The sequence below is a fragment of the Agelaius phoeniceus genome, chromosome 6, assembly GCF_051311805.1.
Source record: "Agelaius phoeniceus isolate bAgePho1 chromosome 6, bAgePho1.hap1, whole genome shotgun sequence".
Classification (NCBI taxonomy): Eukaryota; Metazoa; Chordata; class Aves; order Passeriformes; family Icteridae; genus Agelaius; species Agelaius phoeniceus.
Genome location: NC_135270.1, coordinates 38,585,456 through 38,609,394, shown reverse-complemented (window position 1 = coordinate 38,609,394; position 23,939 = coordinate 38,585,456).

The following is a 23,939-nucleotide window of genomic DNA, read 5'->3' as shown; positions in this document are numbered from 1 at the left end:
TCCCACATTTTTAGTTAAGCTGTTTTTTAAACTACACGTATTGCAATTTACTGAGGTAGTGCCTAAACAAATATCTAAATGGAATTTAATTAGTTACTCAATGTCTTGATCAAGATCACTGATTTTAAATCTCTCTGGACTTCCAGGAAGGTGCATGGAGCCATGCTCAGACTCACAGATTGGTTAGTTTATATATGAATTTAAACATAAATGAGGTTGCACTGAGCATATCTTCATTTTAATGTGGGTATATGGAAGGAAATGCAAATGCAGATTTAGAGTTTGCAGGCAGATTTGACACTGATTTAAAGCTTAGATACAGAGCAATATATGGATCTTAGTTTTAACAAGTCTCTGTAATCCTGTTGGGGCACCTGTTGGATGAACCATGCCTATACTTGTCCTCCAGGAGTAGATTCAGTTTGCAAACCTCAATGAAACACTCTTCAGAACAGCTTCTGTAGAAGATCATTCTTACACCCACTGAGGTCTCCACCCATCTGAGCAGCAGATCTGTCTCAAAGGGTCTGACAAGTTTTTTTGCTACATCCTGTCCATATCCTGCTCCTGCAGGTGAAGCTTACTTGGTGCATATCTTGCAGTGTGGCTCTGGGCTGTCCCTCTTGGCACTTGGACAGACTGTCCTCTTGCATCTCTTGCCCTGTAGGGTCAGTGCTAGACACACATTCACATCCTTCTCCAACAGTGGGTGGATTGCAGAGCATGGAGTTGCTTTTCCCAATCCATTTCCAGACTTTCAGCCTCCTCATGCTGGCTGAGATTCAGGAAGTTGGAAAAGCAATCTGCATAAAAGAGCGAGGAAGCCTTTTTAAAGCTGTCATCCTCATTCATCGATCAAAGATTATGATCCTACTTTCTCATTGTTTTATGGAGAGCATTTGTTTGTTTACTACTTTGGCAGCCCTGGGTACATAAGCAATGCATATACTATAAATATCCCCATTATCCAAGGGCCAGCTCAGTGAGCACTGCCAGGCACTGCACTCACTGCCATCAAGTTGATAGAAGCACTCCAGACAATAAGCACTGAACTCGACAGGGTATTTATATTTCCGTTTTTTTCAGCATGAAAGGCAAAAAGATGAAATGTCTGTCCTACTCAGACACCTAAGAGAGGAGCCAGTCATCCACTGCTGAAACATGTTGGGACACGTGGGAGGCAGTGCCAAGCAAGGGCATGGAGATCAGTGCACGTGGCACTGGCAGCACTGGTGGTGTAGGAAGAGAAGTCAGTACCATTGGAGAAGTCAGTACCCTGAGTCAGAAAAGAGGCTGTGAGGAGCATGAAAGAAGCTGAAACAAAGCTCAGAAAGGAGGCAAGTTAGAGGGGAAGGACATTGGCAAAGAGATGCCTGCAGAGTTGGGTGAGAAAGGCTGGCTGACAGTACAGAAGAGAATGGTGAGTGAGAGAGGAGGTGATGGGAGGAGGAAATGAGCATCCAGTGCTTTCTTCTTTGCAGGGCTGCACCCTGTCCTGGGGAGTGTGAAGTCCAGGGTCCTCGCTAAGCAGTAGGCACAGTGGTGATGCCCCTTTCATGGGGATGACCCTTTCATGGGGCTGCCAAGGCCAGTGCTGGATTCTTTGAAACCATTCAAACTCAGAAAAGCTTAGTTCTTTTTCACACTTTGTATTCTTTGTCAAAGGGATTTTTCAGATGGATGTTTTGTTGTTGCGTGAAGGAATAAAACCCTGCATCGTGGCCACAAAGATTAGTAGTCAGACCTGTTTATGCACACAGCCATCCAACTGCTGTTATTTGCATCCATATAAACAGAAGCTATGCTAAATTCTGGCCAAAAATCAAACCCATTGTGAGCTGCCTAGAAGGCTTTAGCAGATGGGAACCATATAAATAAAATGTGATGTTGTTATTAACTGGCCCAGCAGTTCAGTGTATTTCTAACAATGATTATTTGGAATGGCATGAAGACTCTTCTATCTTGAAGGATGAGTTTATCTCATCTGCCAGACTGAGGCATTTAAAAACAAAATGTACAGTCCTTCCCCTTCAGGGGCAATGGTGCTTTGAACCCCATTGCTTCCCACAGTGTATGAAAAAGGGAATTGCTGCACAGTTTGGATTAACTTCTGTGCCAGTTACACTAGAAAATTCATGTTACAATTCTGTATGGCTGCTTTAATTTACTTCTATCCTAGTTCAGCACCTACTCTCTCAGCCCTAGCCCCAGTAATGACAGACTGTTCTTTGCTCCTTTGAGATAGAGCTCATTTCAAATGAAGGGAACTTTAGTTGACAGTGATCTGCTTGACTCTTTACAGCAACACTATGTCCTATATCAGAACAAAATAGAGACATGTGAACCCAGTGAGCAGAAAGAAATAAATCCATTTCCTCCGTGTGATCCATATTTCCTGTCCAGTTCTAAAATCCCCAGTTAGGAAATACCTCACAGGCTCTTCCTGAAGTGTTGACCAGCCCTTTAAAGTGAGCTGAGATAATGACTGATACCTCCCAAACAGCTGTTTTCAGTTCTGTCACGTATCACAACTCCCTCTCCTTCAGTTCAGACCTTACATGTTTTCCCCAGGCTTTCTCTTTCTTATTCATGAGGTGGTTGTTGCTCTCCACATTGTTTTCTCCATCTCACTAGCAGGAAAGAGAGCAGTTTTCTAGGATTTTAACCCATTTTATTGGCTGGGCATTGTTATTCTTTGTGCTCCATTCCCATTTTTTACAAAAGGCAATGCTTCCCGGTGCTGATGAGACCCTGGTTGTGCCAGGTGGCTGCTGCACAATTCTACCATTTCAAGCAGCTGAATTGCCTTTCTGGAAGATTTCACAGTTCAGTTTTGTTGAGAGAATCATCTTGTCAAAATACAGATTGAGAAAGTCAATCAGGAATGGCAGGCTGTAGAGGGAAGCCAGTATAGGGGCTGAGTTACTCTTGCCGTGCTGCCACTGGTTCTCAGGGATTGTTGTTGTTGTGCCTGGAAGATCTGGCACTTCCAGATTTTAAAAAGCCATTTTGATGGCTAACATTAGACAACAACTGAGAAATACAGGTGTGCTCCCATGTGATGACTGTGAACTAAATGATAGCAATGTGTGAGCTCAGGAGAAAACACTGCTGGAGGGGGGTAAGGAAAGCACCACCTTGGGCTCTGCTGTTCTAATGTCTCTTTATAGAGTGAGTGTCTGCTCATCAGAAGAACTCCTACTAGCTCTTGAAACAGTGCCTTATCAGTCCAGAAATGAATTTCATCCAGTTGTCTCTATATGCTCTCCATGTATTTACACATGCCTTTCTCATGCAGGTTAATGTATATAAAGGTCAAATACTGGGGGGTGGGTGTGTAGAGACAGCAGAGCAGGACCCAGACTTGGAAAAGATTGTATTGCATAAATTGCCATATCCTTTAGCCTGCGACTTGATTGGTTTTATCTTTTTTCCAAAAGTGCCTCAGAAATACAGCTGCAAAGACCAGAGCTTCAGTGCTAATAAGAAAGCAGAGCTGACTCAGTACTACTAAAGGTGACTGATGTAGTTAGGGATCTGTTTATGGGTTACTTTCCCAGACACAGGGATATTAAAGCCCAACCTCACAGGCTGCCTGCTGTCTCCTCCAGGGCTGTGGAAGGCATCTTGGCACAGGGTCAGCACGACCACTGTCCCTGGTGCTGGGATAGCGGCCCGAGTGCACACACGCACACACACACACACACACACACACACGGGCTAGAAAGGTGAAGAATATTTTTAAGACATTATTTTTATGGTAATCTATTTCAATGGTTAATTTAGTTTAGGACAGTGATTTATAACAAGTTTATAGATCTTCTTTACTATTCTTTGTTGAATTATGGAGGTGGCATGTGTGAAATGGAAGTACTTGGCCTATTGTTCTGCTTCTCACGCAACCAGTATAGTTGAGACAATAAAAAGATCTATAAAATTAATATATACAGAGAGAAAGGGACAGAGACAGAGAGAATATGTAATGCTCTAGAGTCTGATATCACATTTATCTCTCCCAGAGAGGTTAAGACTCAGAATTTACATGTAGAAATACCAGAAAGATCTTACCCTCTTATGTGGAGAGAAATGACTTCTAAGCATCCAGGCTATCATTTCCTTTATTTATAAAGCCAATTTTCATGGTGTAATTTTTTGTGGGTTTTTTAGGCTAGAACCATATTGCTTTGCTTACAGCTTGGAGCTAGGCCATCTATTGCTGAGGGCTCCCTGACCTGGAGCTATTAGGCAGGCTTTTATGGAGACATAACTACACTAAGATTTCAATTCCCCATTTTCTTTATACCAGGACATTATATCATATTTAAATGTACCTGCCTGGGAACACACGCACATCGTAATGGGCAAATATTTATACATCTCTCAACAAACCCTATATGCTCTCACTTATTAAATGTGATAATAGCATTTTTATCTTACCTATGCTAAACTGTGTTCAGTGCGTACTGCTGACTACAGAGGAACTTGACTCCCTATTCTACCTCTTCTGAGGCTCTTTCTGCTATTTCAGGCCATTGAGAAGTTTAGGGAGAAGATTCATTTAAGGTCTGGTATCTCAGGTGTTTTAAGACTTATCTGGTTTTCCCTTCATATTTATAATAAAGTAGTGTTTCCTGGTATCCTTAATTTTGTGTATCATTGTATGACTGGGATATCAGGACATTTTTACCTACTTTTGCTTTAAAGTTTTCTTTAGCAATTATCTTGTATGAGAAAGTAAGGAGATGAAAGCAGGTATAAAATACACAAAATAGTACAAAGCACATGTTTGGTATCATTAACACAGTTCCTTTGAATGACTGATTGTTGTTTGCTCTTGTAGCAGCAGCAATAGCAGTGCTCCTTTTTCTCCCTTGGTCAGAGGTATGTCAAGATAATTCTTAATCAAAGCTTTAACATGACCTTGCAATGAAATATGACCAAGGCAATTAATCCATATTTAAATGGTGAATCCACTTCAGAGCCCTGGTATCTTGTCCAGGATGTGCAAATCTCTCCAATGATGTATTTGCTAACTGCTGCTATTTTAAACTGTCCTCTTTCCCCAATCTCTCCTCTTTGATTAGTTTTCAATATGTTAAATTGGGTAAACAAATAGGTAGTGGATTGATAGTTGTGAAACTGGTTGATGTCTTGTCCTTTCTTTCATGTTCCTAAAGGACAGCAGTCTTTTTAATAAACCTATTAATGTACCATCATTCCTTCAACAGAGTATAAATATATGGTAATATGAGGTCTGTTTTCTTGTCACCACACATCACCACTTCTATTTGAAGAAAACAGAATAAATGCACCAAATATAATACAGTCAAATGGAAAGAAAATTCCTGGTTTCTACTGTCAAAAAGAAAAAGCAGAACAATAATTTGAATAGAATTGCAGTTTATCCTCTTTGGTGTTAAAGAATACCAATTTATTTTATAAAGTACAAATAATTTAAAAATTTCAATAGTTTTAATGAAGTTTAACAGTTCTAAGATGGATATTTTGTCTCCATTTGGTGTATCCTTCATCCTGTGCAGTAGAAACCAGTGCTGTCCACATAGTCTAGGTTGAAGGTTACCAACACTGACAAATTATCAAAGTGCTTCTGTTATTTTAATAAACAATTAAAACTATTTTAATAAACAATTAAAAAAATAAAAAACTCCTGGAGGTTTTTCTCCCCAGAAACATAAATAATAAACCTGCAAAAGCCTTATTTTCGGAAATATACCCTAGGAAAGAGAAAGGGGCTTATTTTCCTCATGAAGCAAAAAAGTTATAGAGAAAGACCAAATAACAGAATCTGGCTTAGTGCCCAGCAAATTACTGGAGAAGAGTATTTGGTAATAAAAAAGAAAATGCACTTGGGCTCTACATCATTCACAGATACAGATTAGAACAGCCAAGAATGGCTCTTTTTTTTGGAGGAGGGGCTGTTCACTAACAGTTCTGTGAGGATATTTACTAGAGAAGAAAACTAGAGCTAATAGCAGTACAACAGAACTGCCTAATAATTTTTTTAAGCCAAGTCCACTTATTATTTCCATCAGACATTGAATTTCAAATATTTGCAGTAGTAACATCACAGACTACAGGTGTAAGTAAGGCAATGTTCAGGTAATGCAAAGTTTTATCTGAGGGTAAATACCTGCAGATAGTACCATATTGGTACAACACCCTTAGATTGTCTTTGCCTGGAATATTTAATTCTATTTGCAAACACCTGTCAACACAACAGTTGTGGCTTACTTTTTGAACATATTGTGTCCCACACATTCAAGAAAACATTTTATTTTCTTTTTGAAGCTGTTAGTTGTTGAATGCTAAAAAGAACAGCTGCATATCATGCACATCATGTCAGGAAGGGTAGAGTTTCTCCTATATTCTGCATATATCAAATTACAACCTCTGGTAAGGCTTGTAATACCTGCCAGGTGATGGTAGGAAGTTTAAGGGTTCAGAACCAATTAGTTAAATGCCCCACACAATGATTAGGTTTGTTGGCCTTGCATCATGGCAATATATTGGTGCAAATGGCTGGAAGCTGGGCAGAATCACTCAATTATCAGAAGGCTGGAGGCTCTCCCTGTTGCAGAGCCTGTGGTAAGTAAAATAAGGGCCTTCTGTTCAGAGAATGGACAGAGTCTGAGCCTTCTGCATCCTGGCTGAAATGGAGGTGGGCTCCTACAATTTTGTGAAGCATTTACACGAGCTAAACTTTCAAGAGTGCTCAAGCCTTCACAGGTGTGCCTCCAGTTGCTGTGAGGGTCTGCAGTCTGCAGGGGATGTGTACCTTGGCAGCTGAAGGTACACATGTGTGTTTGTGTGTCTACTGAACCCACTCACCACAGGAATGGAACTTTAAACTGTGGCTTGAATCAGCTGTTGGAGGGAGTCCTCAGGGAAGATGAATAGGCTCACTGTCAGATGAGATCTTTGCACTCAGATGTGTCTTTCAAAATGATATATACTTGTCTGTCCTCTCTTGCTTTTATACCCTTTTGCTTCTGAAAGTGTCAAAAATTATTATTTTATCTTCTGTTAAAATTTTTGCATGTGCAGTGCAAAGAGGATGGCAAAAACTAAATTGGTTTCACTCTGTCAAGGAAAATGGATTTAAAATATCTATTGGGATTGAAGAGCACTTATGTAAGCCTCTTCTTAAACGTTTCATTTTGTAAACAGCTTGATCCAGAAGGGCAACTGACAAGTCTTAATCAGCTCTCTTCTGCAAACCCTTTACAGAGGAGCATGCAAGAGTTACAGTCATTTTTGCTTTAGTTCTGGCATCTGTCCTAAGCTGCCTTTGGTGTGGTGTCCCAGGTAGCTGTCAATCCCTACCTAGCCATGAGAAGAGCTGCCAAAAAGTCTTCCCTCTGGCTAGGTCAGGAGCTTATTTCATTTAGAGTCTGTTATGCTAATTGTGTACTATGATAACAAACACTGTGAGCTAATCACTGCCCACTTAAGCAGAAAATCACGTATTCTTCATCCTATTTGAATGATACCAGAGCATTCCTTTCTTGCCTGCTGCAACTTTACTCTGCAGTAACAGATACAAATGTCTTTCAGGTTGGATGAATGGTGCCCACAACATGTTTCTTTTGATAGACGGTCTTTGCAGCTGAAATTCGTGCCTATTGTTTCAAATTTCTCCACAGTCTTCTCTGTAGAATCCTTTGCAGAAGCCTTTAGACAAAAACTTTGGGCCTGCAAGGGGCAAATGATGTGAACCACGTTTCTAATGAGCAATAATTACAGGTTTAAATAGCTGGCACAATCAGTGTTCAGTGATTTCATTATTAGATGGCACCGTAATTTATGCTAATCCTGATAACGGTTCCGGATGAGAGAGGTCCAGACATAGGCGATTGCACTGCAATTATTTACACCCTGTATTTCTGAAACAATAGATATGGTAATTTGGAAATCAGATGACTATGATTTCATTTATTCTGGTAGGAAACACATGTAACAAGTTGTGTCAACAACCATAAAATTAAATAGGATTATTTGATTTCCAGTTCTAGGTTTATTCCTTGTTAGCTTTCACTGCCCTAGACAACCCACAAATCAAAGGAAGTTTATTTGGGGGGACCTGGAATTTTAAAATTTTCTACCCTTTTGCAAGTCTTGCATTTGGATATATGTTCTCAGTGCAAGAGAAAGGGGTGCGTTGAACTTCATGAGTCTGCTTTAATGTAGCTATCACCTTTGTAATTACTGCAAACAAAGCCAAACCTTTCAATCCTCTCCAGCTATTCCCAAGTGACTGGGGTACCCCACTGGGCTCTTGTGCAAGTAAGCCATCTGAATTTCCAGATCAAATCATGCCAGTGTGGTGGGTTGGTGGCAGGACATCAGGGAGTATATCAGAGGTGTTTTAGAGGGGAAAAGAAATGGAGGCTGGAGTGATTTCAGTATGCAGAACACCAGGAAAGCCTTTAGCAGGAGAACCTGTGCTTCAGTCTCAGGTTCATTCCTCAGCACCTCGTTGTGCCAAACAAGTCAATTAGACTGTTCATGTGTTTAAAGCCCGTGCTACGTGCTTCATGTGACTGGAAGATCAGGTCTCTGGGGTAAATAAGTGAGGTAATAGTCTGTTGATTGTTGGAAGTTCCTGGAACAATCAGGACTCTGGTCTTTCTGCCAAAGTATTATTCACTGCAATTAGGACAATGAGCAGCACTAAAATTCTATTCAGTGCACCTCTCATCTGTTCCTCTGGTGAACTTGTGCAGTCTTTCTTAACATTTCAAATTTGAAAATTGCTGTTGGTATTGGTGAAATAGATGTGAGTGTTTTAGGAAGGAATTTTTTAATCCAAGATATGGTCTAGATACCAATGACCAGTGTGTATAGCTTGTATTTATTTTCTGTGATTGCTGGGATTTTGCTGCAGGAGGGGGTAAGAGAAGGCATGCAAATACTGTAGCTATGCATGGGAAAGAGACAATGAGTGCTGAGGAGCTCATCAGTTTGCAATATTTTTATCCTGGTGCATATTGAATAGTCTCTACCATCATATCTTTTTTGTGATGTGATAGAAGGTCTGGGTTGGCCCTTGTCATACACAGGTGGTTGGCAGTGCCACAAGAATGGGGGATGTCAGGGTAGCTTTGCCAGCAGCTCAGCAGTGTCTGGGCTAACTGCACTCCTGCATGTGTCTGTCTGTCTGTCTGCTCCCTAGTGCTCTTGCTGGCTTTCATTTGCTCACATACAGCCTCCTCATGCTGCCCTCCCCAACCTCCTTGGGCAAGTAGCAAGGTGAGGCTGGTCTGAGTGCCAGCCTCACTTAGGAGGCTTGGTGCTCCTGGGAATCTGAGGATTGCTTTTGTGAAAGCTCAATGTCCATGTAGCTGTCAGCTCCCAGCAGAAAGGATGGAAAATGGCTGCTGAACCAGCTAGTCTAATCCACATGTTTGAGAGTAGACAGTTAGAGAGGCTTGGAAAATCATATCCACAGGCTTTGGTAAACATTATCTGAACTGCTCAAGGTGTTTAAGCTGAGACATCTCACAAGAAAGGCTCTTGCTGTGGTTTTGACACTTGCTACTTTCAGCATAGCTTGGATTTCTGATAAGACATTCTTTGTGGTATGTAATTTTCTATTTCTGACCATAGCTTGCCCTGGAAGGACACAAGAACAGCAGCTGCAAAACAAACAGACAGGTGAAGCCATAAAATCCTCTTACCCTGGCTTTTCATTTCTGCTAGCTTTATTCTTTTAGTGTTTTGGACAGGTGAAGCTATAGCTTGACTCCCTCTTTATATGAAGAAATTTGCTTATGTGTTTAGTAGAAATACAAATTGCTAGAGGGAGAAACCTGATGGCAGAATACAATGTGTCATCAGTGCCAGGATGGTAGCTGTCAAAAGCAGACTTGGTTGTAATCAGCTTGTCTTAAGCTTTATATGCAACCCGTTAACATTCCAGCTTTGACTGGTATGATACCAAACTATGCTTAGAAAAGGAACTTTCCTGATCTCTTTTAGGAAAGTTTCTTCATTTACAAGCTTAATTTATAAATAGAGGAGTTCCACAGAGCTGCATCTTCACTTTACAAGATAATATTCTGTGTTTATGTGCTGAAACCAGTGGATGTAAACCACTTCATGTTGGAGACCTACAGCATGAAACCCAAAGTAAAAAGGTCTGCTTTTGTCATTGTTAAGATAAACAAAGACTTAACTGGAGGAAACATCTCCATTCTGGAGCTGTTTTATGTGGAAGTTACAAATCGCTTTCTTGCTGTGTAATATAAATGGTTTTCCCAAATGCTAATGTTGTGCTATTGATATTTAAGATCACCTCATTAATCATCCTGGGGAGTAATAAAGTTATCTAAGTTCATGGACTCACTTCCTAAAGTGGATATTAATAAAGAGAAGAAACAACATTTTAAAATATTAGTAAACCGTTGGACAGGAGTAAAGATTAATTTGAAAGGACTAGGTACATAATAAAAATGTTTCCTAATGTTGTGGAAATGATTTGGTCAAGTGTGCCATGTGGGGAACAGAAAAGAAACTGTATGGGTTGTAAATGGTGGTGAGTGTCATGCAGAAGAATACACTAAAATGTCAGTAGATTATCTTAGTTGTGCTGCTTTTGGAGAACCAAGATGGAAAGCAGGATTAGGCTGGCCTCTTGAGCAGTGAGTAGAAAAATGTGAAAAGCAACAAATTTTCTTAAAAGGAAAGGTATAAATCTTACCCTTGCTGTATCTGCAATTTATGTAAACTCTGGCAGGAAAAAGTAAAAAAGAAAGGCAGCTCAAGGAGGTCTAAGCTTACTCAAGATGAAGGAGACCAGGTGGTTGCCAGGGTTAGAAAGAGGAGCTGATCTCACTCACAGGGAAGCACAGGAGACAGTCAAGAGGCTGTGGAAGCACACAGAGATGTGGTGGGGAGAAGCAGTAATTTTTCAGTGTTTGCCTTTGTCCCTCATGTCACATAATGATGCAAAAATGTTTGCCATAAACAGTGGTCAGACTTTCCATGTGCATCAGCTTCACTTGGTGTAAGTGCAAACAGCTGGGATGGGAAACTGGGAGTATATGTAGATATTTAGGGATATTCAAGACCTTATGAGAAGGAGAAAGATAAAGTCTATATTAAGAATGGAATAAGTTGTTTGCTTTTCACCCTGAACACCTTTGCAATCTATGAAATTAGTAATATTGCATTATAGTCTCATTTACAAGGTTTCCTCAAAGATAAAATAACAATGACTACCAAGAGTAGGCCCTTCAGAAATGAATAGCAATCAGCTGAAGCGAAAAGGCTTTTTTAAACCTCTGAAACAGTGTCATGTGGTACATTTCTGCTGTTTGAATGATGGAAAGGATTTCTTTTTGTTCTCACAGTATTTGGAAGTGAGTCAGGAAAATGCATAATGCATTTTATATTAACGTTATATGAAAAAAAGTATAATATGAACTTTTAAATGAGCACTCAGGTGGAAGTCATCAAAAATCCATGTTTATATATTTTTGGGTTAATTTTATTAAAAAAAGACAGCTTTGCTCAGCTGCCATCTGCAATGGATGAGGTAGAAGGAAAAAAGTGGAAATAAATATTTTGTCTTTTTTTGGATCATTTTATGAGAGAAGAGCTGCTATTTTTGAAAGGATATCTAAGTCTCCACATCTGAAATGCACCTCAGAACCCAAGCTACTTCTGCTGTGGGCAGCCTGGCGACTAGTTTGATCTAGTTCTGATGTTTCTTTAGGGCTCAGATGCTGGATTTGGCATTGGAAGACATTGGACAGGATTTGAGGAAGGTTTAGTAAAAAACCCCTCATCAATACAGTACCTGGTCCTGCTTTTGGTACAGCTTAACCTGGCACTGCTTCAGTTTGCTTCCACTGACATCAGGTGCTGATTTTTCTCATGCACAGTGGATGCAAGAACAGATCTGAGCTTTACAATCAAGTTGTTTTGTTACCCAAATCTGTTGAAGGGGAAATTGGGCTATTGGGTGGGCAAAATCCACCACCCTGTTGCTTTGACCTTCCTGTGGACAGCATTTTCAGGACAAGAAATTGAAACAAAAGGATGCTAATAATTCAGAGCAGAACTCACTCATGCTCTTCTGTAGTGGACTTGAAAGATTGTATAAAGTGGCAGAAATTGTTGGAATTGACTTTTGCTCCTTGACTTTTCCAACTCTTTGCAGTATTACATATTGTACTTCTCTCATCTCTTTGAATGAAGACAGCTCTGTTGTGGATTCTGACTTCCTTACATGCAACTCCTTCTCCCATCCACAGTCTTGCCTGGATTGTAGATATTTTGAGCAAGGAATATCTTTTCATCATGTGCCCTTAAGTGTCTGTCACAATACGAAGCTTCCACCTGACTCTGGTATCCAGAAGCTACAACAGTTCAAATAAGATGTAATAGCAGGAACTGCAATACTCAATTATCCACCACTGCTACCTGAAGGAACTCTGGAAATAAGGCCAGGATGTACCAAATCCTAGCCTTGGGCAGCCCCAGGATACCATTGTTGATGCCAGAAGTGTTGCACAGTGCAAAGGAAAGCTTTATGTATGAGGCATTTGTCAGAGAGGAAGAAAGGGAGAATGAGATGAAATGTTTATGATTGTTGTGTAAATAAAAAGAAAAAAAAATGAAGGTGTGGTATAGGATTAGAATAAGTAAATACAATGCCATATTTGTGAATAGTGTACAAACAAAAGTCAACAATTGATTCTATTTGGAGACTTTGACTTTTTAAAGACAGAACATTCATATGTTTATGTTGTTTTAATCACTGGTTTAGAGCAATTCAACAGGAAATCAAAAAATGCATTTTATATTATTTTTTTAAAGTAAAAAATGTATTTCTCCTGCATTTTTTTCTCCTGACTGTCTTTAAGAACCCTGATAGAAGTTCAGAGCTGTAGACTGGCTCGCAAGCAAGAGACCACTGCTGCTTTAACAGCAATTTAATTTTAATACAACTTATTTTTGATGCAAGATGCACTGAATGGCTCAGAGAATTAGTAAAAAAAAATTCCTTTGAAGTCTTTAATTTCTTTATTTCAGCATCTAATAGGGCCCAGTTTTATAGAGATGGAGGTTTGTGTACTTCATTTAAAAAACCCCAAACCCTGTAATTAGCATTAATTATCCTTTCTGGAGAGGTCTTTGGAAGAAAGCCAAGGATTAACTGAAAAGAGGAGCTGACATGCCTTCTCCTCAGGGGTTGCCCGAGTTCAGCTTGGAGAGATTCTGCTGTGCAATGTTACACTGGGCACTCCCTGTAGGAGCTGGATCCTTCAGTAAAGCAGCTACATGTTAACATCTGGGCTTTTGTTTGTTGGTTTCTTTTTCCTCCTTAACAATCAGCTGGACTGGAGGCTCTTCAGTGTGGAGAACAGGCCTTCCTAACTTCCTCCAGTAAGGTATTCCTCCTACTCCGTTGTGATGTCTGTCTGTAAAATTTCCTACATGGGCCTTACAGTATTTATTTAAATTTTATTTCCTATGTATGACACACAGGAATATGTTCATATGTCAGAATCTGTTCATATGACAGAAGTCATGTGAATGTGATGTGATTTTAAGGAGATAATAATTTGGATTGTCTGCCTGTGGGAAATGCATTTAACTAGATTCTTGCCCCTTGAAACACTCTTGCCCCTTCTGTTAACTTTTGAGAGTGTTAATTACACCTTCTGCTCTATTAAGTTGTATTATTAGTTGCTCTGTTGAGGTGTATTATACATCAGAAAACAAAACTGTTCAGGATTGAGCAGAAGAGTGCCTAAAGCAGAGCTGTGGCAGAAGCACTGAAGCAATCTACTTAAGGCTTACTATGTGAAAAGTTATTTTGAATTATTTGTGGGATTCTTAAATTATGCTAGAGTGATTTATATTGTATGAACTCTTCTTAATGAAGAAAAGATTCCCCTTTGCTCTGTAATAGTAGCTCTATTCTGGAAACCTGGTGATGTTCTAGCAGAGCAGCTAGAAGTATTTTAAGGACTGAGAAATTAAACTTGTAAAAGGCTGTGTGTGTGTGTGTGTGTGTATCACCTGTGCTTGACTTGAAGTCTTGCACTTACTGTGTGTCTCAGCAAATAAATCACATTGAATGACAGCATAGATCAAAAGTAGTTGTTTTCAAGGCTTCTGCACCATATCTTCTCCAATCTCCATTCTCACTTGACAGAGGAGAGGGACTGCCCTAAGCTCTAATGCAGTCCATGGCTGAAAATTAATTCCCTTTACCACTTTTATTCACATCACTTCATCAACCTTTGTAGCGCAAATACTGGAGTGTAAACAATTCTCTAGATAATAACTATTCCTTATGTTTTCCCTTCTCCCTGGAGGAATATTTTGCTTTTGTTATTTAGGCAACTAGAAAATCTCTATGTTGGCTTTTAAAGGGCAGAAACATTGAAACTGGGCTTCAAACACAGTTGTTCGTGTAAAATGTTACGGTAAGCCTACCCCTGCTGTCTGTGTTGCCTCAATGAAATGCCTCTAAAACAAAGCTTTTGTGAGTGGGGAAAGCATTATCTGCAAATTCTCCTACAAGAGGACTCAGAGGGTTCAAGAGGAGCCTCAAGGAATGGTGTCCCCAAACAAATTATTCTCCTGAGCTGAGGATTGCATTTTACTACCTCTTAAACTGATTTTTTTACCTCTGATCACCTTCCTTAAGCATATGGAGTCCCTCTTTCCTTAACTGGTTCTTTGATTTTTGTCTTGAGTCCCTGCTGTGGAAAGGTCTAAAATGACAGCAGCTCCAAATGAGAAGGCATCTTTAAGACCAGTATTGACAGACTTTGTAGGACAAGGCTCCAGTGATATCACTCACCCAAATTTTTCATCTGGAGCTATTTGAGTGGTCATTTCCTTGTTGGTGGTTGTTCGTTGGTTGTTTTTGGGTTTTTTTAACTCTTCCTACCACCAGCACCTTTCTCCTGGCTTCTGTACATTTACTCTCATAAAATACAGGAGCACCTCTATACCTATATGGCCATACTATTTTTAAATTTTATGTTTGTTAAATGCTGTTTGATAAATATTATGAGAACAGCACGTTTCTTTGCCTGATACAAATATCTGGATATCCATTTTGCCATCAGTAACAAGATTACCTTTGGGGGTGATTTCTCTTACCCGCCTGCAGGACTTCTACACTACTGGAATGATTGTACTTGATGGTCTTAGAGGTCTTTTCCAACCTAGATGATTCCATAATTCCGTTCTATATTTACTGCTAAAAATAGGGGTTGCTGTTTACTGTGAAGTGACTCCTTGCCACTAGGTGAGTACCCTTTTCTTTGATACCTATGCTAAATTTATGACTCTGTCTTAAAACACACTTCAATTTGCCTGAGGCATTTCTGGAAGCTTTGCTAGAACTCAGTTTAGTTTGACCAACGGAATGGCTAAAACTTACTTGGATTTCTATTTACATATATCTTAGTGTGTGCTGCTCTGTGGTTTCCTTCATCAAAATACTGCATTTAAAAACTGGACTCCCATCCCGTGTTAGGTAGCTATGATCTCAGTAGGGAATTTGAGTTATTTTAATATCAAGCTATTTCTTTTCCAGAGTGGATTTCTAATTGTAGAATGGCTCATAAATTGTCTTGTCTTAAGTAATGTTTATTTAGCAGCAAAGAAAATTGAGTGAGAGTAATTGTTAAATGGTGACTGTCTGTGCCTGTGAGTTTGCCAAAAGGAGGGAGGCAGAAGAAGCATAGGGGTGTGAAAGCTAGTACATGCCTTCAGGCAATTTTTTAGTCTAACTGTGTAGGTTTCAGATGGTCTTGGTTTTCATCTCACAGTTTTCAGTAATTCCAGTAGGTTAAAATTGTTCTAGCCCAGGTTGTTTTGCTCCTAGAAAAGTGAATGTACAAGTTGTGCTAGATATAATCAGCACAGGGAAGAGAAAAATATCTGGAAATAGGAATTATTCATGCTGGTAGTCCCATTTTTACTTGATTAAATGGGTTGTGAAACTGGCACGATGCAGCAAAGGATCCCGTGTGTTGTGGCAACAGAAGCTGGCAGGAGTGCTGCTCTGCTGTACTAAGGTTGCTTCTGAAGCTCCTCCTTGGCTCCTTGCAGGTGCCGCATTCTCATCATCTGAGCAGAGGATTTGTGGCAAAAGGGTGTGATCAAAGCCTTGAGCTAACAGGAAGCCAAACTCTGTCTGTGTACGTGGTCTTCTGGAACTCAGTGTCAGGTGAGGAGGGATGCAGCTGCAGTGACAGACGTGAGGGCCAGCAGGATTCTGCCAAGATGAACACAGGCTCTCTGTGTAGGATGCTAGCTGTTATATACTCTTCACCTCACTAAATCTAGATGTGAAACTCCTCCAGCTGAATGCCTGTAAGGGTCTCCTGAGCAGATCTTTCATGCTAGTTCATGCTAGCAGATCTTTCATAACAGTTCCAGTGAGTCCTGACAGAGGCTCCTTTAATTCCTGCCTGCACTGAGTGCAAACCTTGCCTGCAGTAGTTTAATAAATAGATATTTACCTAAGGGTTACTGAAAAGTCCGCATATGACACTGCTGGGAACTGGTGCATTTTGTGTAGAGTACCAACAGTGTCAGTACCAACTTCCTTGCTTTCTCTGCAGGGATGCCCTTGTTTTAGAGGTCCTAGAACATTCAGGCCTCCAGATGGATCAGTCATCAGCCTGTTGAAGTTTCCATCGAGACAGGGAGTTTGCTGGTATCGTCCCACCTGTGTCCTTTTGATGGCCTCTGTAACACCTTCGAGTGAGTGACTTGGGCCTGAATCATTTACTTTCCTTATTCTGCTTCACAGAAGTTTTCCTTCAAATAGGTGTTTATCTAACTCACATATAAGGATGAAGTTTCTTAAAGATTGGGTTTGTGTAGTGGCAAGGAATTCAAGTTTATAAATATTTCAACAGACACTTATCTCCTTTGATGCTGTGCTGGTGACTGTTGCAAAGTTGGCCTATGGCTGCTATGTGTGAAGCCTGAGGGAGGAAATCTTGTTTCCCAGGAAGGGTGAGAATGAAATTGGATGAGGTGTGACTTCAGGTAAATGGAATAGCTTTTGGTAAGGAGAACACTGGTATAATATGTTCATATAGATTAAGTCAAGACACGTAGGAAAAGCAGTGACATTTTTAAGGTGGTTTATGTCAAACTTCTGTAAAAGTACACAGTGAACCCAGGTATGTATGGTATCCCCTTTGACTGTCAGTTGCTTGCTGTCTATCCTGGGCACAATTCATATGTATAAATACACCAGAGTGCTATATCCTGTGGTAGCAAAAAAGGATGGCAAGGTTCAATGTTATATGCATTTCTGAAACACTCTGTAATAGCATTAAGTGACCCGAAAGCCAGTCTGTGATATCTGTCAGGATGCAGAATGTATTTTGGTAGCTTTCTCCCTCCAGTGTTGTGCTGGAGGTTCTACCACTTAGTATTTTGTTGGTTCTATATGTAAATCAAAAGGCCAAAGAGTAAAATAGGAGGAGATATTTCCTGTCTCAAGGGGACAGAAAACCTTTCCACATTTGTCAAAATAACTGGATTGCAGACTATGCATCCTAGATAACTCTCTGGTTAAGTTGTGAAATACTATTTTTCAAATACTGACTTCCACTTCTGTGGCTCCTTTGGAGTATGAATTGCTGTGGTAAGTTTGAGGGGCCTTTTTTGCTCTGAAATGAAATACAGCCAATGTAATGAAGTAGTTATTTGTAGTGAATGCTATCTGCATGGCTGAAAGGCAGCAGATTAAGGCCTGAAGTTTCAGTTTACTTTTCTTTTTGAAGCTTGCTGGTTTGGTCTTTCTCATGTACTGTGCTATTTCAGCTCTCAGGATGCTTTCAGAATCCAAGAACTTGCCAGTAGAGCAACTCTGCTTTCCTCCTTTGTGTCATGACTTCAAAAATTTCAGATTTAGTTTCAATATTTGCATTTTGGCTTCTTCAGAAGGAATAAGCAGTGGTTCAGGTGTTCAATTGGTGAAATTAGTTCATTAATTTCCACCTAAAGATTAAATGGGAGTGAATGTCCATGTTTCCCAAGAGCATGAGATAATTTGGTCAATAGCCAGAGGGTTTGGCTAATAACTTGTGGTGAGCAGAAATAAACTGTGGCAAGATGCCTTAGAGCTATGGAAGCTATTAAGCCAAAATTACTGTTAGGTTTTCCTGCTGGATCATCAAATTCCCCTAACAAAAAACTGGTGCTCTTGAGGCCCATCAGGAAAACTGTGAATTAAGGTCTGTATTTACTGCATGGCTCTGATGCAGGATTTTGGGAAATGGAAAGTATTAGCATTGTATTCATTGCTACAGTAGGAAAACAATGAAAATATTCAGGAAAAGAATGAAAAAATAGGAGAAACTTGGTTTCAGTCATGGGTTTTCAGAAGTTAGTCACAGATGATAAAAAAGTTCTTCAGCATATCAAACTGAATGCTTGGCAACTGTTGGTCTTGAGCAATTTTGAATTTTCAGACAGTGCTGAAGATGCATCTGAGACCAACGCTTCCTTTGAAGGGTCTCAACTTCCTTTGGCTGTTGGAGGAAACCAAATATTTGGTTTCAGTAGCTTTAGTGCTTGTTCTGTGTGGGCCAAGCAAAGTCCCAATTCCCTGAGCTGTACTTTGCTGGCAGCAACACTTTGATGTTTCCTCAGAAGAGGTAAGGAAAAGTCTGCCTAAAACTCACTTTTGTTCCTGGCAGACATCAATGCAAATATCTGAGTATTTTACTTTCTGTCAAAAAGTGTGGGCTGAATTGTCATCCCCCTAGAATAAATCAAGTCTGTATATGCTATCATAAAAAGAACTGCAGGAGTTTTTGGTTCTTGGCACAAAGCCATGCAAAAGGTGCCTTAATCTTTCTTTTACTTTAACAGCTCTCATTCCATACCACTTGTTCAAGATAAACTCCCCATTTTTTTGTTATTGGTTAAAAGTCTATAGTTTGGTTTTCAAATATATGATTTGTTGCCAAGCTGCTCTATTTCTCTTTCAGTTTTATTTTCTTCAGATATGCAGTAAACATTTCATTACAACTGTTACTGAAAGTTTTCTGCTTCACTTTAGTCTTGGGTATCCGTGTGGAAGAACCTATGAGAAATATTTTATGTAGTGTCTAATACCCTGTGCATTATTCTGCATTCTCATGTGCTGGGGTTTACTCGTTTCAAAAAGCCCACCTCTCCATTTGACTGCAATTCACATTTTCTAATATAGATTTTAATTTTGTCATAGAAGTCCTTAATTTCCCAGGTATGCAGTTTACTTGGTTTCTCTCGACAGGTTTTTCTCTGTTCACCTCAATGTGAGGTGGAAAAGAGCAATAGCCTCAGAAGGTGGATGTGAGCTAGACTGCCTGTTCTGTAGTTATAAAGATGGTTCTGATTTGCTTTTCTCTTTTAGCTTGTATCAGTATGGACTCCAAAACCACAACTATAATGAAGTCCAAATCTAATGCACAATAGAAAATAATTTAATTGCCTTTATCTAAGCTTTCATCCTTCAGCTCCACAGTTATCTCCTGGGGTTTTGTGATAACCGGCTTCCTATTCTTCCCTCCCCTGCCTCTCACCTATCTTGATTTAGAGAGAAACACTTTTTACCTTTATGTGTTCTGTAAAATTTTTCCTATCTATTGTCTAAATACATTTCTGTTTTCTTTTTAAGATAATGACCTTAATACATAAACTACATTTTTACTTTTTTTAAATAATCTGATGTCTCGGAGTTTTTTTCCTGACACCATTGATTACATCAACTCCACCTTCACCTGTATTTATGTGCATGTACTTGCATTTGTTCTCACCTGCACAAGATCAGATTCATGTTGTAAATCAGCAGACCTACATATCAGGTCTGGAGACAGGAGGGTCATTAGTTTAGAAGATTCAATTCTACAGCCTAAATGATGTAATGATTTCCATAAAGGTTTTGAAAATAATTATACAACTGTACTCTGATTTATTTTTCTTTCCCTAGCTAATGACCTTATTTTAAAATGACTGTTCTGATAAAAGATGTATTGTAAGTAATGCAGATAAACAAGCCATTTGATAGTGGGATGTGGGCTACTGGTCAGTTAACTTTTGAAGTTGTAATGTTTTGTTAACATTCGTTGGAATAACCTAGGATATAATATAATTTTCCTCTCAAAGTTTTGACATTATGGAGCTTTGGGGACACTCTGTGTGCTGTATATTTCTGTTAGGCACATAGCAGGAATATTTTTATGTCAGTGTATCTTTATTTTTAGGAGATGAGTAGAAGTAGTAGTAATGTGTGGAAGAAGGCCAGGTGACAAGAATAAAAGCCAGGGTCATGACAGAGTGTACTAGTTTGAAGCAGGAGCTAAACATCATGTTTGGGACTAAACTACCCCTTTAACACTCCAGTAAGGAACTATGAACCCGATGAGAAAAGGACATATTTTCTGAACCCCTCACCCCCAGCTGGCTCTCTGCTGACTTACACAGATCATCAGTTTCAGAAAATGCTTTTTAACTTGATGTCAGTGCCTGTTTTCCAGGTTCCAAGCCAAACCGGAGAAAGATATGTGGGACCCCAAGGCTTTTTGCTTGTCTGGGAATTTCTGGTTATTTGAATTTGTCTGTTCTTTCTCCTTCCCCCTTAGAGAAAAGGCTCCTTCCTTTGGAGGGAAAACAATCCTGAGTGTAGGGGGATGAAGTGGTCAGACAGAAAAAACTGTTGTGCTTCTGCGTAGGTAATTCCAAAGGCTGTCTATGTTTCCAACTTAAAAAAAAATCATAAACTGGGCTCACTTTCAGACTTTCCTTAACCATAATTTAGTGCTGACATGATTTCTTCCTTATTTCCAACCAGTAAAATGTCTCCTGTTGACTCTGTCCTCATCAATGATTTGTTTGGCGGCAGTTTGAAGATACTGAATTGGTAATTTTTCTTATACGTGTATCCTTCCTTCTGAGCCTTTACTTTTTCATTCATTCTTAAACAGTTTCTGCCTAATTAAATCAGACCTATTCAAACTCTGACAGGGAAGAGCAAAGGTCAAAAAATGTCAGACACCCTTAACAACCTCTATTAAATCTTGCTAAACTGAAGGTGCTCTTACTTTCAGTCCGGAAATGGCATCTTAGATTGCAATAATTGATGTGACCTCCAAATACTTACATATTATCAAGAGTTCCACTGAGCACAATAGGAAAGAATGGGATAAATGTGCTTAACAGAAACTGCTCCTTAGCCCAAGTCCCCATACAGCACTGGGAAGAGAAGTATTTTATCATGCTGTGCTGATTTGAATGTAAAGAGTTCTAGAAATCATGTTCACCAAATTTACCAAGTCTTCTCTGGGATTTATTTTTAAGCTCTAGAGAGAAAGAAGAAAGCACTTTTCTGCATCCAGTCAACATATCAAAATTGTTCTCTGTGTGTTTGGAAGGATCTGATGCTCTGTGAGGGGAGTCAAGCTGCTTGGACCTGAAATGCAGCTAGAAGGAAGCTCTGAGCCTTTATTTAATTTTAATCGGCATAGGCTGTCCTGTGTGTTAAAAAAAGCAAGTTAGGCACATTGAAGGCTCTTGCATCACCATTTGGTATGGCAACTTTCCTGGCAAGTCTGAGATTTGGGGTTCATGTTGCATACAATTTTGCATTTAGAGAGGGAAAGATTTTGCCCCTGGAAATGGTGTCCATGCCCATAAAGAACACAGAAGAAGGAATAGAGTCTTGTAGTGGCTGGAATTTGAGGACGTACTTCAGCCAGGAATGAAGTAGACAACCTGATTCTCTTTCTTTTACCCTCATTTTCCCAAGACCTAAGGTATTTAGTGAGTTGGAGTAGAAGAGCATTTACACCTGCTGCTCTGCTTCACTGGCAGCTCCTATTGCTGGATGTCACTAGAAGCAGCAGAATTTGCAGCAGGGTCAAAATAAGCCTCTAAAACCAAGTGAGGTGATCACCATGGATATGTGAGCAGATGCTCCAGGGCCCAGCCAGCTGAAGTGAGAGCCCAAGAACTCCTCCTTCTTTTGAGAGCACAAGAGCTCATTTCATTTCCAAAACACACCCATAAGAAACATTTTTTTCATTGTTTAGAATGTAAATGAATGTGACGAGAACTTGGAAATGACATGAGCAACACTGTGCTTGGTGAGCTCTAGTCCGCAGAAGAAGTAATGGTTTGAAGCTGATTAGAGGTTTAGAAGTGGAGACTTTTGTGACTTCTTTTTTTTCTCTTCTTTCTGAAAATCCAGAACTTAGATAATTTAGGCTTCAGAAAACAGCAGAACAAATCTTTCTGGAACATGGAGTTGCTTTTCAGATCTTTGAAGGCACACCATGGCACTAAGGCAATACATTCTTTGTGATTCTCAAGACTGTCAGGAAGAGCTAGAACATCACTAGTGAATTCAGGAAGAGTGGTGATAAATTCAGGTCATCTGTGGTACTTTTATGAAGACCCTCCTTGGTGTTTCTGCTAGATGGCAATGATCTGGAGGAATCCCTGGGAATGGGTTAAATTACCCAGACACTGGAATCCTTTTCCACTTGAAGCAATGACAGCAGAGAAAGGAAAGGCTGAATACATCTAAAAAACTAGTTTTTAGCCCATGCAGTCAGTGATGTGTGAGAATGATTGGAGTAAAATAAAAATGTTTTCTGACAGGAAGGAATGGATTGGTTATGTGCAGAAGTAAATCAGCTGCATAGAAGTTGAGTATATGGTGAGAATCAGCTATGTGGAAAGCAACACTCCCTAAATGACCTTTAGATCCTCATAGCTAAAGGTTCATCAGTTTGAAATTACTGTCTTGGATGAAAATGGCAAACTTAGCATGAGCCTCTGAAAATATAAGAGTATTTAAAAGTAGCTTTCTGAGCACTTGGATAGAGGGCTGTTAGTAAAGAGAAAACCAGCTTGATAAAGGAGAAATAAAGCTGCCTCATCCAAGCATGTATAATAGCTATTGCTATTCAATACGGCTGAAAGGTTTTTCCTGCAGCTAATGGAAAATTCAGCTTCTAGGGTGTCACTAATTTTGATAGAGATTTCAGTGTCTTCAGTTGTCTCACGCTGAAATGGGATGTGCAAATATTCTTTCATGGTCTCTTGTTTTCCTGTGTGTTAAGTCCACAATTACTGACCCTTGGTGCTAGTACCATGTTGCTGATAGCTGCTTAAAAGGTTGCCTGTGGAAAACCTAATTTCTATCTCGACTTCAGAGTCCCATAATGTAATTTAATGTGTTGTCCTCCTATAGACATCCTTGGCAAAAGTAATCATTATGAGACTCTAGATTTTTTTGGTTAAAAACAAACAAAAAGTCTAAACAAACCACACACAACTTATTGCCTTTTCTATTCTTATTGTCCTGCATTTCCTGTAGCATTGTAGCATTTTTTAGATTCCATTTGATTATAAATGGAATTATAGGTGCCATGTAGTAGTAACTGGCTAAGGCTCATTGGCACATGTGATTTCCACCCTTGCGTATACTGGTCCACTGAAATAAATACAATTTCAGAAGCATTGAGAACTTTAATACTCTTAATCTGGACCTAAGTGTTCATCAGTTATGAAGGGCAATAAAGTTCAAATATTTATTATAAGGTGTCAAAACATGAATGTTTTGGGATGCTTAGAACCAGTGTAGTCTTTGAAGCCACTGGCATGATTCTACTTTCATGGGTTGTAGCTGGTTTATTAGCCAATACTTGCAAAGAGAGGGCTATGACAATCAACTTCAGACCCCTTTTTAATACTTCTGTTTGAACTCTGCACTCTGGAGAAGCATGGGGTCTATTTTAAATTTTTGACTCAATTATCTTTTATTTGTGCACTTCAGATACAGCATTCATATTAAATGCTTGCACTTCATGCATGCTTAGCACACTCTTAAATTATTGCATGCATTGTAAAGTTCAGAATTATTGAGAAGCTCT